Below are 16,282 nucleotides of genomic sequence, written 5' to 3'. Positions count from 1 at the left end.
GGAAATTAACTTTGCTTCATCCAGCCCCATAATAAACTCTGAAAAATGTAGCAACAGATGTTTTGAACCACTTATTAATATGTTGAGATTACTATGAGAAATTATGATAAATTCTATAGCCATTAGGAAGCATGTTATATTAGCTGCTGGTTTATGGAATATCCTATAAATATGCAATATTTATGCAACTAAAGGGTATAGAGTTCCTTTGCATCCTCTGTGTTTTTTACAATATTTCAATTCATTTTATCATCAGTTTACTGTGGCAGTCAAGTAATGACCTATGCCTAAATTAAAATTTAGACATGACAGAACTCCCAAAAAAAACCTGGGACACAGTTCCATAACAGGATGAGGGTCTTCAGATAGCCAGGTTTCACTGTGAATGAATTTCACATAAATCCAAAGCTATGGAAATTTCAAAATGCAGGCACTCTAATAAACTACTGCCATATCCTTAGGCTCCAGAATTGCTGAGATAAAGCCTGAGTTGGACTAAAGCTATCACCACATTCTTGTTCTGTTCGAAAGTTAACTCTGATTCTAAATCAGGAAAGGAATACTCTCTATATATCCATTTTTAAGACAAACTTCTAGGAGGAGAAGGGATTCAAAAGAGGGAGGAAAAAAGATGACAATAACCATGGTAATTCTATTCACCTAGAGGGAGAAAGCAGGCTCCCTGAAGGCAGCCTTCTTTGACTAGGATCTGGTGATACCAGGTGCTACATACCACCTCTACAAAATCAGACTGACATTTGGAGTACTGATGGCAACATGGGTTACCATTATGTCTGAATCATAAAGTTTTAATTGGACCTGCAAAGGGCTATTCATCACATCTCTTTTCAACAGTCTAATTAATATCTTCTCAGGTTTCAGGGACCAAAGGAGACCCATGGAGTAGACCCCTACATAATAACCTCCAAGAAAAGGTGCTTGCTCACCAACTTCATTGGCCCTATAGTTGGCTTGAGAATGAAACAAGTTCCCCTTTTCATCTTCCAGTGATTCTCAAAGAAGCTATATCTGAAATGGAGTCAGGCCTGTATCTTGGCTATGTTCTGGCTCATCAATAAGAGCACTTGCTTGGGTAGCTGTCAGCTGAACCACTGTTACAGTGTGGCATCTTGGATGATTCTTCAGTAATGCCTTCAGGAAACCTCAATACAGAAAGAAATATGGGAGAATGAAACAAGGCAGTGATAGTGTTAATGAAAAATAAACTGAACCAGGAATCAGGCTGCTTGGGATTCAGCCCTAACTCTTCAGTTAGTTAGCATATATCCTGATGTAATCTTCTAGTTCAAGATCCTTAGGAGTGTTCAACAAATCTCTAGAAACTATAAAGCAAGGTGGTAAGTTTCATAAAAATAATGAACCAAGGTTGAGGAAGCAGCAGTCAAAATATGCATGAATGATATTAACACATCTAAGGAAGACATCACAATCTTCCACCTAGAGCCCTTGAAAAGTCAAGGGCAATGGAGAATAGGAGGGGTGAGAGGTGGGGATGAAAACAGGGAGAACTGATGAACATCTTTCTGTAAGGAACAGATGACTTCACTGCTAATCCCCTCTCTGAGTCCTGCAAACAGAATGCTTTGGCATCGAAAACTTTACCTCAAACGAACATGAAAAAGGATCTTTTCAAAAGAATGAGAATAAAGTGCAGAGGGAGAACAAGGAGACTGATATATATTGCTCCCTAGAAAAAAAATTACTTCATAGTTAGGATTTACAAGGAGTCGGACATGACTGAGTGACTGAACTGAACTGAAGCAAAACTAGAAACTGACAAGCCCTTCAGGTGGACAGAAGTGCTTTTTGTTTTCTTTTGTTTCTTTAAACTCATTAGATTGCCAAGAATGCAAAGAATCTAAATGAATTAAACTCTAGCAAGTGACAAGCTCCTCTTAGAAGATATTTTCACTCCTACACAATGACTTTCATTCACGGCAAAGCAACAACAACAAAAAAAACCCATAGGGGAAAAATAGAGAAATCCACAGAAAATTTAATGTACTTTTAATGTATGTGCATGGGCTGGCTTGATAGATTAGAATTCTGAGAAACTCCAGCGACAGAGTAAGTCTCGCTCCAACTGCCAACCCTTTCTATAGGACTTGACAATGTGCTCAGGGACAATACATCAGAGTCAGAGCACGGACTTGGCTGAGAGAAATCCCCCTGGGACTTTGCAGGCCTTTATATAAAGCAAGGCAGCTGCCTTCCAAAAGATGGAGGCAGAGCAGCAAAATAGAGAGATATCCCCTGGATTAGAAAGCCAGGAGCAGAATGACAGAGAAAAGACATTTCCTTAGTTACCCTCCTTCCACAAGGATTGTAAATCAGAGATATATATTCCACAGTTAGAAAAGCTAGCAACATGACAATAACATACAAAAAAAAAATCTCCAGAAGCTCACTGATGTTGAAACCCTAGGCTTTTCTAATAAGAAGGGCCTAATCCCCCAAATATTAGAAGCCAGTGGTGTGCTGAATCAGATAAAGCCCCAACAAAGCCCTTACCCAGCTCAACTACACATCAGATTGATCCAGCCCCTAATTCTAACATTTTGACAGGAGAATGCTCTTTTCTTGAGGCAAATATTACTTATTTTAGCTATTGCTTTTATTTTATACAAAATATCCAGAATACAAAAAAAAAAAAAAATATATATATATATATAGGCACAAAAGAAGCAGGAAAATTGACCCTTGATCATGAGAGGAAACATTCATTAGGAGGAGATACAGAAATATTCCAAAGGTTGGAATAATTAGATAGGAAATTATTTTCTTGGTAGAGATGGAGAAAGATCTTTTGTTTTTTAAATTGGAGTATAATTGGCATGCTGCAGTATATCAGGTCTCAAAGAGTCAGACACAACTTAGCAACTAAACTACAACATAATTGCTTTACAATATTATGTTAACTTCTGCTGTACAACATGAATCAGCTATAAGTATACATATATCCCCGCCCTCTTAAGCCTCCCTGTATCCCATCTCACCCCTCTAGGTCATCAGAGATCACTGAGCTGAGCTCCCTGTGCTATCCAGCAGCTGCCCATCAACTACATATTTTACATATAGAAGTGTATGTATCAGCTTCCTCGGTGGCTCAAGGTAACTTAATGACTAAACAAGAACAACAACAAACAAGTGTATATATCAGGCAGGAACTTTGATATAATAGAATGCTATTCAGCAATTTTTTTAAAAAAAAGATTGTATTATTGATATATGTAATGTATATGAATTACAATGGAATGATATGAATTTTTAAAAGCCAATCCTAAATGGTTACATACTGTATGATTTCATTTATATGACATTCTTGAGATGACAGAATTATGGAGAACGGGTTAGTGGTTGCCTAGGTTCAGGGGCTGGGATTGGGGGAGATGGCTGTAACGGGTACTAGGAGGGACTACTGTGGTGGTGCAAATATTCTATATCTTGATTGTGTCAATGTCAATATCCATGTTGTGATATTGTTCCACAATTTTACAAGATTTTATCACAGGGAAACTGGGTAAAGGGTCATATGTTCACTCTATATTTCTTACAACTGATAGAAATCTACCATTGTCTCAAAGAAAGAGGCTAATTTTAAAAATAACTATGCTAAAAATGCTAAAGGATCTACTGGGAAGGCAGACAAAACACATGAAGAAATTGAGAATTTCATCTGGGCACAGAAGCTATAAACAAAAAATAGCCCAACAGTAAAGTCAGAAATAAAAATAAAATATCAGAAATGAAGAATTCACTAGACTTAATAGAAGACGGGAAACAGTTGAGTAAAGGAGCATAAACTTAAGGACACTTCCATTGAAAACACCCAAGCTGGACTTCCCTGGTGATCCAGTGGTTGGGGGTCCATCTTTCAGGGCAGGGAATGCAGGTGTAATCCCTGGTCGGGGAACCAAGATTCCACATACTGCAGGGCAACTAAGCCTGAGCACCTCAGTGAAAGATCCTGAATGATGCAGCGAAGATCCCTTGTGCCACAACTAAGGCCCAAGACAGCCAAATACGTAATTTTTTTTTTTTTTAAAGAGAACGAACCCAAACTAAACTCCCAAAAGATAAAAGGGTATAAAAGAACAGTGCACTTGAGATGTGTAGGACAATAGCAAATGCTCTAATATATGTGTAGCTGGTTCCTTAGAAAGAGGAGGGAGAGAGGCACAGAAGAAATGTTTAAAAAAAATTATGACTGAAATTTTGCCCAAATCATTGAAAAACACCATGCCACAATTTCAAGAATCTCAGCAAACTACAAAGAAAACAATCCCAAGAAAACCACAACTCTCGCATTAGAGTCAAACTGATAATAATAAAATATAAAGAGCAAATCTTAAAAGCAACCAGAGGAAAATGGAAACATGACTTATAGGAGAACAAACAATGCAAATAACATTTGACTTCCCATCACAAACAGCAGAAACCAAAAGACAATAAAATGAATCTCTAAAATGTTTAAAGGAAAAAAAAAATTAAATTCTTTAACAAAAATACACTTCAAAAATGAAGGCAAAATAAAGACATTTTCAGGAAAAAAACAAAAACAGAAACCTGAGGCATATGTCTGCAGTGAGTGAGTGAAGTCGCTCAGTCGTGTCCGACTCTTTGCGACCCCATGGACTGTAGCCTACCAGCCTCCTCTGTCCATGGGATTTTCCAGACAAGAAAATTGGAGTGGGTTGCCATTTCCTTCTCCAGGAATGTCTGCAGTAGACCAGCACTAAAAGAAATGCTGAAATGTTAAAGGGAAATGATACTAGCTGGACAACTGGATCTGTGGGAAAGGATGGAGAATACAAAAAATGAAAATTATAAAAGCCCTTTAAAAACTCTTTACTATGTTTGCATACACATGTGTGTATTTAAATATAATTAAGACTGTTTAACAAAAATAATAAAAATGCATTGTGGAACCTGTGAATACATAGAAATAACATGTGACAGAAAGATGGGAATGGAATATAGAATTATATTGTTGACAGATTCAGTCAGTTCAGTTCAGTCGCTCAGTCGTGTCCAACTCTTTGTGACCCCATGAATTGCAGCACGCCAGGCTTCCCTGTCCATCACCAATTCCCAGAATTCACTCAGACTCACGTCCATTGAGTCGGTGATGCCATCCAGCCATCTCATCCTCTGTCGGCCCCTTCTCCTCCTGCCCCCAGAGTCTTTTCCAATGAGTCAACTCTTCACATGAGGTGGCCAGAGTACTGGAGTTTCAGCTTTAGCATCATTCCTTCCAAAGAACACCCAGGACTGATCTCCTTTACAGTGGACTGGTTGGATCTTCTTGCAGTTCAAGGGACTCTCGAGTCTTCTCCAACACCACAGTTCAAAAGCATCAATTCTTCAGTGCTCAGCTTTCTTCACAGTCCAACTCTCACATCTATACATGACTACTGGAAAAACCATAGCCTTGACTAGACGTACCTTTGTTGGCAAAGTAATGTCTCTGCTTTTGAATATGCTATCTAGGTTGGTCATAACTTTCCTTCCAAGGAGTAAGCATATTTTAATTTCATGGCTGCAATCACCATCTGCCGTGATTTTGGAGCCCCCAAAAATAAAGTCTGACACTGTTTCTACTGTTTCCCCATCTCTTTCCCATGAAGTGATGGGACAAGATGCCATATTGAAAGATTATTGTATTACTATTTTTCAAGTAATAAAAGATTATTTGTAAGCAAACTAAAATAACCTAAAGTTACTGGCAGAAGGTCAGCTGAGCTGGAGGAAACAGAGCTGAGCTGCCAGTTGTCAGAGTGGCTGATTAAAGTGACAAGCCAAAAACCAGAATTACCCCTTTGATCACTTACCATGATGGGAGAAACTTCCTGAGACAAGACAGGGATCAAGGAGGGCTGTTGGATCAGCCAGATGTGGAAGTGATCTCAAAGCTGAGGGAACCCCAAAGGATTCAGCAATTTGGAATCAGAAGAGAACAGGGGAAAGGGCTACAAGTAAAAAAAAGAACTGAATTCCTTCCTCCATGCATAAAGAGGCCTCAGTAGAGATGCCCGAAGACATTAGACCTTGAACAAAGGCCTGAGAGAAAGATTTTAAAATGATGACTCCTAACCCTATTTATTTAAATTACATGCAGAGTACACCATGCAAAATGCCGGGCTAGATGAAGCACAAGCTGGAATTAAGATTGCTAGGACAAATATCAATAACTTCAGATATGCAGATGACATGACCATTATGGCAGAAAGCAAGGAGGAACTAAAGAGCCTCTTGATGAATGTGAAAGAGAAGAGTGAAAAAATTGGCTTAAAACTCAACATTCAAAAAAGTAAGATCACGGCATCCAGTCCCATCACTTCATGGCAAATAGATGGGGAAACAAAGCAAACAGTGACAGACTTTTTTTCTTGGGCTCCAAAATCACTGCAGATGGTGACCACAGCCATGAAATTAAAAGACACTTGCTCCTTGGGAAAAAAAGCTATGACAAACCTAGACAGCATATTAAAAACCGGAGACATTACTTTGTCAACAAAGGCCTGTCTAGTCAAAGTTATAGCTTTTCCAGTAGTCATGTAGGATATGAGAGTTGGACCATAAAGAAAGCTGAGCGCCGAAGAATTGATACTTTTGAACTGTGGTGTTGAAGAAGACTGCTGAGAGTTCCTTGGACTGCAAGGAGATCCAACCAGTCCATCCTAAAGGAAGTCAGTCCTGACTATTCACTGGAAGGACTGATGCTGAAGCTGAAACTCCAATACTTTGGCCAACTGATGAGAAGAACTGATCCTTTGGAAAAGACCCTGATGCTGGAAAAGATTGAAGGTGGGAGAAGAAGGGGACGACAGAGGATGAGATGGTTGGATGGCATCACCAACACAATGGATGTGAGTTTGAGCAGGCTCCAGGAGTTGGTGATCGATGGGGAAGACTGGTGTGCTGCATTCCACAGAGTTGCAAAGAGTTGGACATGACTGAGTAACTGAAATGAACTGAACTGAACTGAAAGAAAATGTGGTACACATATACAATGGAATATTTCCTCAGCCAATAAAAAGAATGAAGTAATGGCATTTGCAGCAATATGGATGGTCCTGGAGATTATCATAATAAGTGAAGTCAGAAAGAAAAAGACAAATATCATATGACAACTGCTTATATGTGGAATCTAAAAAAATGAACTTATTTATAAAACAGAAACAGACTCAAAGACTTAGGAAGCACACTTACAGTTACCAAAGGGCACAGGTTGGTGGGGGGCAGGAATAAACTGGGGGTTTGGAATTCATATATACACACTATGATATTTAAAACAGAGCCATGCAAATGCTGAGCCATTTTCCATGCCCAGTTTATCTGCTGATCCTGTATCTGTTTTGTGAATTTTTGCCTCTGTTGGCTGGAGCAGTGAGGATGGAGTTGGACTCTCCCTTCCCTGCATCTGTGATGTTCGATGTGGGTGTGAATGAATGAATTCTTCAGAAATAAAATGTAAAATAAAACACCAACAAGGGCCTACTGTATATTCTGTAGTAATGTAAATGGGAAATGAATGTGAAAAACAATAAACATATGTGTATATATATAACTAAACCACTTTGCTGTACACCTGAAGCTAACACAACATTGTTAATCAACTATACTCCACTGCAAAAACCAAAGAAAAAAGAAAAAAAAAAAAGATGACTCCTGGTCAAGGAAGGCAAATATGAGAAGAGTAGGATGAACCAGAGCAATCTGAGTCTTCAACTGCAACTTTCTTCAGAGACGGTCATGTACTGCTGTACCTCAAATCTGATGTGTGGAGAGCAGCTTTCCTCCATGAAGACTGCCAGTTAAAGACTTCATAATTGCCTGTGGTCAAGCCTGAAATATCACACACAGGTTTTTAACCAGGAGCTGGACTCCTCTGGTACTTACTGTAATCTCTAAAGAAAGTACATGCATGCACACATACACAAACACGTGCACACATTGATTGTTGTTCAGTCACTAAGTTGTGTTTGACTCTTTGTGACCCCATGAACTGCAGCACACTAGGCTTCCCTGTCCTTTGCTATCTCCTGAAGTTTGCTCAAACTCATATTCATTAAGTTGGTGATGCCATCCAAATATCTCATCCTCTGTCACCCACATCTCCTCCTGCCCTCAATCTTTCCCAGCATCAGGGTCTTTTCCAATGAGTTGGCTCTTCACATCAGGTGGCCAAAGTATTGGAAGTTCAGCTTCTGCATCAGTCCTTCTGGTGAATATTCAGGACTGATTTCCTTTAGGATGGACTGGTTGGATTTCTTTGAAGTCCAAGGGACTCTCAAGAGTCTTCACCAGCACCACAGTTCAAAAGCATCAATTCTTCAGTGCTCCACCTTTACAGTTCAACTCTGACATCCATACATGACTACTGGAAAAACCATAGCTTTGACTAGATGGACCTTTGTTGGCAAAGTGACATCTCTACTTTTTAATATGCTGTCTAGGTTTGTCATAACTTTTCTTTCAAGGAGCAAGCATCTTCTAATTTTGTGACTGAGGTCACCATCCATAGTGACTTGGAGCCCCCCTCAAAAATAAGTTACTGTTTCCACTTTTTCCTCATTTGTCATGAAGTGATGGGACCAGATGCCATGATCTTAGTTTTTGAATGTTGAATTTTAAGCCAGCTTTTTCACTCTCCTCTTTCACCTTCATCAAGAGGTTCTTTAGTTCCTCTTCACTTTCTGATATTAGGATATGTCATCTGCATATCTGAGGTTATTGATATTTCTCCCAGCAATCTTGATTCCAGCTTGTGAGTCAACCAGTCCAGCATTTCACAAAATGTACTCTGTATATAAGTTAAATAAGCAGGGTGACAATATACAGCCTCGACATACTCCTTTCCTAATTTGGAACCAGTCCATTTTTCCATGTCTGGTTCTAACTGTTGCTTCTTGACCTGCATATATTGTCACCCTGCTTATTTAAATTCTATGCAGAGTACATCATGAGAAACACTGGGCTGGAAGAAGCACAAGCTGGAATCAAGATTGCCGGGAGAAATATCAATAACCTCAGATATGCAGGACACCACCCTTATGGCAGAAAGGGAAGAGGAACTAAAAAGCCTCTTGATGAAAGTGAAAGAGGAGAGTGAAAAAGTTGGCTTAAAGCTCAATGTTCAGAAAACTAAGATCATGGCATCTGGTCCCATCACTTCATGGGAAATAGATGGGAAACAGTGGAAACAGTGTCAGACTTTATTTTTTGAGGGCTCCAAAATCACTCCAGATGGTGACTGCAGCCATGAAATTAAAGGACGCTTACTCCTTGGAAGAAAAGTTATGACCAACCTAGATAGCATATTGAAAAGCAGAGACATTACTTTGCCAACAAAGGTCTGTCTAGTCAAGGCTTTGGTTTTTCCAGTGGTCACGTATGGATGTTAGAGTTGGACTGTGAAGAAAGCGGAGCGCTGAAGAATTGATGCTTTTGAACTGTAGTGTTGGAGAAGACTCTTGAGAGTCCCTTGGACTGCAGGGAGATCCAACCAGTCCATTCTGAAGATTAGCCCTGGGATTTCTTTGGAGGCAATGATGCTGAAGCTGAAACTCCAGTACTTTGGCCACCTCATGCCAAGAGTTGACTCATTGGAAAAGACTGATGCTGGGAGGGATTGGGGGTAGGAGGAGAAGGGGATGACAGAGGATGAGATGGCTGGATGGCATCACTGACTCGATGGACGTGAGTCTGAGTGAACTACGGGAATTGGTGATGGACAGGGAGGCCTAGCGTGCTGCAATTCATGGGGTCGAAAAGAGTTGGACACGACTGAGCGACTGAACTGAACTGAACTGACCTGCATATAGATTTCTCAGGAGACAGGTAAAATGGTCTGGTATTCCCATCTCTTTAAGAATTTCCCAGTTTGTTTTGATCCACACAGTCAAAGGCTTTAGTGTAGTCAATGAAGCAGAAAGATTTTTTTGGATTTCCCTTGTTTTTTCTATGATCCAACAGATGTTGGCTTAAACCCAAAAGAGACATATGTTCCAATTACTATGACTGTGTAACAAATTACTCCAAAATTTAGAGGTATGCAACAGTTATTTATTATGGTCATATATCCTGTGGGTCAGGAATTAAGACAGGGCTCAATGGGGTCATTTTGTCTCCAAACCATTATGTCTGGTATCTCAAATGGAAGATCAAAGGCAGGGGGATAAAATCATCTGAAGCCTTATTCTTTCACACATCTGACAGTTGATGCTGGCTTACACTGGGGGCATTACTTTCTCTGCACGTGGGCCTCTGTGGTCTTTCTGCATGGGCTAGTATGGGTTTCCTAACAGCATGATGGCTGGATTCCAAGCATGAGCATTCCAAGAGGGACAGAGCCCGGTAGAGGCTATATCCTTTTTATATCCTAGCCTTGGAAGTCATATGACATTTCTGCCATTTTATATTGTTGTAGCAATATACAAGTCCTCACGAGAATTCAAGTGGAAAGAACATAGACCCTTCCTCACAGTGGGATAAATATTAAGTCATGTTGTTAGAAACAAATAACATGTGAGATGGGGCATACGTGTGTATTACATGTGTATTTGTATAGCTACCTTTGAGAAATACAATCTATCACAACATGAAACAAGGAATAAGTAAATAATAAATAGAATGAACAAAAAATATAACAGGGTGAGAGGCTTAGGAGAATTATTACTGCTGGGGGCAGGAAAAAAGAAAAAAAAAAAAAACCTCTACCCTGGGAGGACAGGAAACTATCCTGGACTCAAATAACTAGAGGTCTTCCTGTTGCTGGGAGAGGGCAGGATCACTGAGTATTCTCCATCCCCAGACAGAGGGGCACAGCCTCTCTGTCAAGGACCAAGGCTTATCTAGGATAAGCTTGTCAAAGACCAAGGCTTCTTTAGGGTAACAGAAAACCATCATGGCTTCCTCACCACCAGGCTAGTGGGCACCAAGTAACAAGCAACAAGTCTACAATTTAGGGTGTGCAAAAACATGGAAAGAGATACTTTCTAATGTGCAAGCACACAGAGAAGTCCCAAAGTTGAGGGTGGAAACTGAAAGTTGAAAAAAATCCTCTAGCAAACCTACCTTCTTTTCTAAACACAAAGTAACACCAAAAGATTTTGAAGTTGGTGATTATAGTGAACAAAGCCATAGCAATGACAACAACAACAACAATGAGCTCAACCCTTGACTAAATTTACTCCACTAACGGACCAGCAGAAGGGGTATTTCTAGTTTAAGATGTAAATACTCATACATTAAGGCCCTACATATGAACAAGTTCTGTTCCAAGAGCATGTTTGTAAGTCCAATTTGTTCATAAGTCCAGCAAAGTTAGCCTAGGTACTCAACTAATACAATTGGCTATAGAGTACTGTGCTGTAATAGGTTTATAATACTTTTCACAAAAAATACATAAAAAACACAAATCATAAACGTTTTTAACCTTAAAGAATCTGGAAAAACACAGTAGTACTGTAAACAGGTGGCGTACAGGGGCTAGCACTGAGTGAATAAGCAAGAAGAGTTACCAATAGAGGAGGGAGAGGAAATGGGAGTGGTAGAAGGATCGTCAGCTGAAGGATCATCAGCAATGGGAGATGGAAGACAAGCTTCAACTTCACTTATGCTTGCCATTGATTGCACAGGTTCTGGTTCCTTGCTGAATTCAATTCTATCTACCCTCTTGAAAAAAATGATACAGTGATGTCTGGGTAGTAGCTCTATTTTTCCTGTCACAGATGACACAGTTAACACTGGATTGTGTTCTGAATGACTGCGGCTACCTTCACGTACTGTTCGGGTCCAGTGCCTCCTCAGAGGAAATCCCCTTGCCATTTCCTGTGTTGTGAACCTCTTTGGTTCTTCAGTTACTTCTTCTTCCTCTTGTCTCTCTTTGTCCTTTCTCCGGGCCTCCAATTTCAACAGGTCTTCACTAATAAACTCCTGACACACAGCAGCAAGTTCAACAAAGTCGTTCTCTTGCAGATCTAGCTCTGAATAAGATAGCTTAATTATTCAAGAATGAGGAGAGAAACAGGGTGGTAGCTGAAAGAGGCAAGGAGGAGTTTGCTTTGTGTCCTACTTTGGGTTCCTCCAGAAGCCAAACTGAGGTAAGAACTCAGGAGAAAGTTTATTTTGAGGAAGTTCTAGGAAAAATGAGTGGAGAAGAGCAATGAGAAATATCCAATAAATAGTTGGTTGAGGGTTGCTCCTGGTAGCGTGGGTGGAAGGTGTGCATTAATTTCTTACCACTTCTAACCTGACATGTGGGAAGGTAAAACCGTAAATCCAAGTTTTGAATGTTCTGAGTCAGACCTCTGCACTAATCGCAAATACATGTCGGGTAAGGCAATAAAAGTATCTGCCAATTTTGTATTTTGTGTATGAATGTGTATGTGTGTGTATTCAGAAAGACAGAGAGAGAAGGGTAGTGATGAGATGAGGTAGAAACAGGCATGAATGCATGCTGATGAGAATCAGCCTAGAGAGAGAAAAGCACAGAGAATGAGAATGTGATGGTAAATAATATGTTTCATCAGAAACTTAAAAACAAGTAATTTATAGCCCTGAAGTGTAATTCTTTACTTGCAAAACTATTCAAGAAACTGAGTATTTAAGGTCACACAGAGATACATGGCAGGGCTAGGAACAGAATTCATATCTCCAACTTTGAGTCATAACTGATTAGAAGTTCATTAAGAATTTATCAAGGGTCTATATGTGATATTCACTAGGAAATTACATACAGTCTTTGCCCTAAATAAATCTAAAGGTCTATTATTCCTTCCACACATTATCAATTAAGCATCTATTTATATCACATGCATCAACCAGTGTACCCATTAAGAAATGAAAGTCATTAACTTTAGTTCAAATAACACTTCTTTTCAAATATCATCACTTTCCCCCTCATTTGTAAATTGCATAAGTATAACACATAGTCAACCTTCAAGAAATATTTTCACAGAATCTAATTCTAACATATCATTAGTCTTAATTAAAAGAAAATCATCCTTCAAACAAAATAAAAATAGGACAGTTTCTTCTGTAATTTTCTAGGAAATAGTTTTTAAAATAAGGGAGAAGTACAAATCCCAGTATGGGAGGGGGGGTGTGTAAAAAAGTTAATAATTTCAGATAGCCTTTCATTTTCCCTGAGAAATATAAATTCTTGCTTGATGTCCTCATAATTACAAGTCTCTACTGACACCCTTTCTGAACAAAATCTAATTGAAAAGATTTTATCTGAAGACTCTTGAATTCCAGAGCTCTCTAAGTAAAAGGATTATTTGTCCTCATGAACTACTGAATTCCAAACACTGGAGTCAATAATCAGATTTACTTCTCATTCAAGAGCCAATTTTAACCCATCTCCAATCAGCCCAAAAGAGACAGCTCAGAGTATAGGACAAAGTCCCTGACTTCTTCTTGCTCCCTTCTTTCTGGCAGCAAAGGAAGAATGACACACCTAGAGCTGTCCTGGTCAAAACCTCAAATCTGTCTTTTGAGATTAACTGAGGTAGTATTAGTGAAATCGCAGACTACTGCCCTCTTCTTGCTCTAATTTCCTATTAACTTTTGAAACATAAGAAATCCAGTCCCCTTATTTCTCTCTTTTCCTTCTCTATGCTCTCTAAATATTTCCCTCTTAAGAATAGGGAAAGATTTGCTTTCAAACCTTTGTTCATATATTTTACTAATTTTTTTAAATTAACAAATGTGATTTCCACTTGACATATCTTTCTTTTATAAAGAAAGAAGTCAAAGGCTTTGACCGGCTACCAAAGCATTCTGAACTAGCCAAGAATTACAAATGTGGTCACAGTAACCAACAAAATACTTTTTTTGTGGGCACAATTTCTATTTTCAGAACTTGGCCAACACCAAATTTCCCGTCAATTCCCTTCCCCTCTCAACCAAGTCATAGGGGTTCTTGAAATAGCTACAGAATGGAGTGTTAGTGGGATTTTATGTGACAAGAAAATAAAAGCACTATTTCCATAAAACTATGAGCCCTTATTTATTTGAGGTGATGAACAAAGCATTTCAAAAGTAGTTAAGGGGGAACTTCCTTGGTGGTCCAGTGGTTAACAATCTGCCTTCCAATGGAGGGGATGCCAGGAACTCAACCAGTGGAGTTTGATTCCCAGTCTGGGAGCTAAGTTCCCATGTGCCCAGGGGCAACTAAGCCTGTGCACCACAATGAAAAAAAAGCAAAAAGAAGTGAGGCAGAAGTTTCTTTTAATGCTGCTTCAAATATATACTACTGTTAAAAAGAAGACAGGCTCAAAATGAAGTCATTTGTGCTAGGCCCCAGGCCAGCAAACCAAGACATTATCTAATCTCGTTATAGACTCAACCTTCCCCAGGAAGGCCACAGGACTGGAAAAGGTCAGTTTTCATTCCAGTTCCAAAGAAAGGCAATGCAAAAGAATGTTCAAACTACCACACAATTGCACTCATCTCACAAGCCAGCAAAGTAATGCTCAAAATTCTCCAAGCCAGGACTCAATGTACATGAACCATGAACTTCCAGATGTTCTGGCTGGATTTAAAAAAGGCAGAGGAATCAGAGATCAAATTGCCAACATCCATTGGATCATTGAAAAAGCAAGAGAGTTCCAGAAAAACATCTACTTCTGCTTTACTGACTACACCAAAGCCTTTGACTCTGTGGATCACAACAAATTGTGGGAAATTCTTCAAGAGATGGGAATACCAGACCACCTGACCTGCCTCCTGAGAAATCTGTATGTAGGTCAAGAAGCAATAGTTAGAACCAGACATGGAACAACAGATGTTTCCAAATCGGGAAAGGAGTACATCAAGGCTGTATGTTTTCACCCTGCTTGTTTAATTTACATGCAGAGTACATCATGTGAAATGCCAGGCTGGATGAAGCACGACCTGGAATTAAGATTGCCGGGAGAAATATCAATAACCTCAGATATACAGGTCACACCACCCTGATGGCAGAAAATGAAGAAGAACTAAAGAGCCTCTTGATGAAAGTCAAAGAGGAGAGTGAAAAAGTAGGCTTAAAACTCAACATTCCAAAAACTAAGATCATGGCATCTGGTCCCATCACTTCATGGCAAATAGATGGGAAAACAATGGAAACAGTGACAAACTTTATTTTGGGGGGCTCCAAAAATCACTGCAGATAGTGACTGCAGCCACGAAATTAAAATATGCTTGATCCTTGGAAGAGCTATGACCAACCTAGACAGCATATTAAAAAGCAGAGATATTACTTTGCCAACAAAGGTCCATCTAATCAAAGCTATAGTTTTTCCAGTAATCATGTATGGATGTAAGAGTTGGACTACAAAAAGTGTGCTAAAGAATTAATGCTTTTGAACTGTGGTATTGGAGAAAACCCTTGAAAGTCCCTTGGACTGCAAGGAGATCCTACCAGTCAATCCTAAAGGAAATCAGTCCTCAATATTCACTGGAAGGACTGATGCTGAACCTGAAGCTCCAATACTTTGGCCACCTGATGAGAACTGACTCTTTGGAAAAGACCTTGATGCTGGGAAAGACTGAAGGCACGAGGAGGGGATGACAGAGGATGAAATAGTTGGATGGTATCACTGACTCAATGGACATGAGTTTGAGCAAGCTCTGGGAGTTGGTGATGGACAGGGAACCCTGGCGTGCTGCAGTCCATGGGTTGCAAAGAGTCAGACACGACTGAGTGACTGATCTGACTTCCCCAGGAATGTGATGTTTAACCAGCTAATCTTGAACTTCCTGGTTGGCACAAGGAGGAAATCCATTGATAGACCCTATCCATTCCCCTTAAGGAGAATGCCTAAAATAATACATTTTTTGCTAGTAATTTCCTTTTTTCTGTTCCCTCTCTGCCTTAAAAACCTTTCCTTTTTTGAAGCTCAACAGAGTACGTCTCTATTGCTGGATGGGATGCTGCCTGATTCCTAAATCATTTAATAAAGCCAATTAGAACCACTAATCCATTGAATCTTTGTTATTTAGCACTGGCACTGTTTATGTAAGATCACTCTATTAATCCTGAATCTTATAGTTTTTATATAAACATTCATAGTGAGTTCAACAGTCCAACAAAGTAAAATTGCTAACACTTTTATATAGCTATCATTTAATTTTTAAAAATGTAAACCTTTTATAATTATAGCATGTCTTTATTTTAGTGAACTAGTTAAGTTAGCAAACCTAATTTAATCTTCCACGAAAACTAAAGGTCACTATTCTGGTATATTATATTGGGCAATAAATCAGGGAT

Source organism: Bos mutus, chromosome 8 (genome assembly GCF_027580195.1).
Source record: "Bos mutus isolate GX-2022 chromosome 8, NWIPB_WYAK_1.1, whole genome shotgun sequence".
Taxonomy (NCBI): domain Eukaryota; kingdom Metazoa; phylum Chordata; class Mammalia; order Artiodactyla; family Bovidae; genus Bos; species Bos mutus.
Note: the sequence above shows the minus strand (reverse complement) of the source record.